The sequence below is a fragment of the Solanum tuberosum genome, unplaced genomic scaffold (genome assembly GCF_000226075.1).
Source record: "Solanum tuberosum cultivar DM 1-3 516 R44 unplaced genomic scaffold, SolTub_3.0 scf00282, whole genome shotgun sequence".
NCBI classification, from domain to species: Eukaryota; Viridiplantae; Streptophyta; class Magnoliopsida; order Solanales; family Solanaceae; genus Solanum; species Solanum tuberosum.
The window spans coordinates 173,543-177,009 of record NW_006239209.1 but is presented as its reverse complement, the minus strand read 5'-3'; the positions used below and the strand labels follow the sequence as shown (position 1 = coordinate 177,009).

At 32.9% G+C, this 3,467-nt stretch overlaps 1 non-coding gene across 1 annotated transcript; it reads left to right on the top strand.

Annotated features, from left to right (window-relative positions):
- The first annotated feature begins 3,268 nt into the window (after window positions 1-3,268).
- TRNAF-GAA (transfer RNA phenylalanine (anticodon GAA)) lies at window positions 3,269-3,341 on the top strand. Its single transcript has one exon. It is a non-coding gene; the product is annotated as a tRNA-Phe (tRNA).
- The last annotated feature ends 126 nt before the right edge of the window (window positions 3,342-3,467 follow it).

Here is a 3,467-nt window from a genome sequence, read left to right as displayed (position 1 = left end):
CTGATAGATACATTATAAGTTGTTTTAAATAATTTGATGTGTCATTTGTACAATTTAAACATATTCTAAGAAATCGGCAAAGATACTTTAAGATTTTAATGACATGATTTTAAAAGGTCGATACTAGATGTAAGAAATAATTTAATTAAATTCTAATTTATTTATTTGGATTATGAACAACTTCCCACTTACAATTTCAGATTTGGAGGTAATTAAGAGGGGTGGAGTGGACCTTCAAATCGAGAGCATACATGTGGTCATCCATCCAACCAGTAAGATGTCCCCAAGTCACTATCATTTTTCATTCGAAAGATTGTTTTTTTTATAAATAAAAAATAGAAGATAATCCACTTCAGATAATTACGTCTTTGCTAAGTAACGTATGGAATGATTGAGAATGACCTTATTTGGATATTATAATTTATAAGTCAAGAGTAGAGTTACAAACCACCTTGGGGGGGAGGGGGGAGGGGGGGGATCAAGCTATTAGTGAGATATCACTTTTGAAGGCTTAGAATTCTAACCTTGTGTCAAGACTTACGGACCAAGGGACAGTCTCAGGTAGACAATTTCTATGGGGCGTAGGCCTCCCAAAAGGTTATGAAAGTGTGCGAAAGTTTCCTCGGGGCAAACAAAGATTGGCCCTCGAGTGCAAAGGTAGAAGGGAGTTTGACTGCAACACCCACCTGTCGAGTAGGAACGAAAGTCGACTTTAGTGATCCGATGATGTCAAGTGGAAGGATATTGACTCAACGGATAAAAGTTACTCTAGGGACAACAAGTTGATCTTCCCCGAGAGTTCACATTGACGGGAAGGTTTGGAACCTTGATGTCGGCTCTTCGCCACCTGGGGATGTAGTATGTTCCAAGGGTTGGGTTGTTCGCCTATTAAAGCAGTGCGTGAGTTGGGTGCAGAACATCGAGAGACAGTTTGGACTTTGGTCCATATCTGATGTGAGCATTAGAGCATTGAGAGGATCTTTCTTTAGTACGAGAGGATGGAAAATTACTTTCACGTTTAATTTAGAAAGCACTTTTTTCATTGAAAATTCATCATACCTAACGGCGAATTTCAAACTTGCAAAAAGAGATTTGTATAATTTCAAGTTCATTAGTTAATTTCACAAATGAGCATTCAAATCAGAAAATTAACCATATAATGTCATTATTGATTTCTTATCCAATTGTCTAATTCAATAATTGAAAGCCTTAAGTCATCGATGACGACCTTTTAAAATTGTTCGCATAATTCAATTAGACATCTAATTAACTAGAATTAGTACCTATTAAACACTTAACTTATTCAAAGTGTACCAATCAAACACAAAATATTGATGTAGCAAAAAATGTTCTTTTCACTTTTATTGGGCGCGTGAAAGAATTTCGAATAATATTTTTGTTTTTGTTTTATAAAGAGCTTGCCTATTTTTATTGACATTTGGCACTAAATAAATAACTAAAAATAAATTTTTAGTTATTTTTAAATATATTATTTTTTAATAGAAACGGAAAAGTAACTCTGGTCGTTATCTTCTTTAAGGATCAAAATCACACACTTCGGATAATTGAATGTTAAATGTGCATAGTCAAATAACATAGGGACGAAAATTGAAATTATGTAATAGTACAAGAATTAAATCGCTATTTTTATGTTATCACATTATTTATTTTTTTCTTCATAATATCAGCATGTGAGATACACACATAACATTCTATAAACCGATTGTTATTTGTGTTTAATAGATATAAATTGGTCAAAATTGGAGTGTTCAATCGGTACATGTCCTAATTAAAGTGGCTTGATAAAATATGAAAGCAACTTCAAATGGAGTGATAACTTAAATATAATTGAAATTTTCAAACAAGCCATTAGTGAGATATCACTTTTGAAGGCTTAGAATTCTAACCTTGTGTCAAGACTTACGGACCAAGGGACAGTCTCAGGTAGACAATTTCTATGGGGCGTAGGCCTCCCAAAAGGTTATGAAAGTGTGCGAAAGTTTCCTCGGGGCAAACAAAGATTGGCCCTCGAGTGCAAAGGTAGAAGGGAGTTTGACTGCAACACCCACCTGTCGAATAGAAATGAAAGTCGACTTTAGTGATCCGATATGTCGAGTGGAAGGATAGTGACTCAGCAGATAAAAGTTACTCTAGGGACAACAAGTTGATCTTCCCTGAGAGTTCACATTGACGGGAAGGTTTGGAACCTTGATGTCGGCTCTTCGCCACCTGGGGATGTAGTATGTTCTAAGGGTTGGGTTGTTCGCCTATTAAAGCAGTGCGTGAGTTGGGTGCAGAACATTGAGAGACAGTTTGGACTTTGGTCCATATCTGATGTGAGCATTAGAGCATTGAGAGGATCTTTCTTTAGTACGAGATGATGGAAAATTACTTTCATGTTCAATTTAGAAAGCATTTTTTTCATTGAAAATTCATCATACCTAACGACGAATTTCAAACTTGCAAAAATCCTGCAATATCCATGAAATAAAGAGATTTGTATAATTTCAAGTTCATTAGTTAATTTCACAAATGAGCATTCAAATCATAAAAATTAACCATATAATGTCATTATTGATTTCTTATCCAATTGTCTAATTCAATAATTGAAATGCTTAAGTCATCGATGACGACCTTTTAAAATTGTTCACATAATTCACTTAGACATCTAATTAACTAGAATTAGTACCTATTAAACACTTAACTTATTCAAAGTGTACCAATCAAACACAAAATATTGATGTGGCAAAAAATGTTCTTTTCACTTTTATTGGGCGCGTGAAAGAATTTCGAATAATATTTTTGTTTTTGTTTTATAAAGAGCTTGCCTATTTTTATTGACATTTGGCACTAAATAAATAACTAAAAATAAATTTTTAGTTATTTTTAAAGATAATATTTTTTAATAAAAACGGAAAAGTAACTCTGGTCGTTATCTTCTTTAAGGATCAAAATCACACACTTCGGATAATTGAATGTTAAATGTGCATAGTCAAATAACATAGGGACAAAAATTGAAATTATGTAATAGTACAAGAATTAAATCGCTATTTTTATGTTATCACTTTATTTGTTTTTTTTCTTCATAATATCAGCATGTGAGATACACACATAACATTCTATAAACCGATTGTTATTTGTGTTTAATAGATATAAATTGATCAAAATTGGAGTGTTCAATCGGTACATGTCCTAATTAAAGAGGCTTGATAATGAAAGCAACTTCAAATGGAGTGATAACTTAAATTTAATTGAAATTTTCAAACAAGCGGGGATAGCTCAGTTGGGAGAGCGTCAGACTGAAGATCTGAAGGTCACGTGTTCGATCCACGTTCACCGCATAAAAAATTTAATTTTTCAAAGGAATTAATGAAGTATTTCTACAATTTGGATAATTATTTTTAAAAACAACTCAAAATTTAATTGTTTTGCTTCAATATACTTACTTCAAAATTAGTAATGGATGC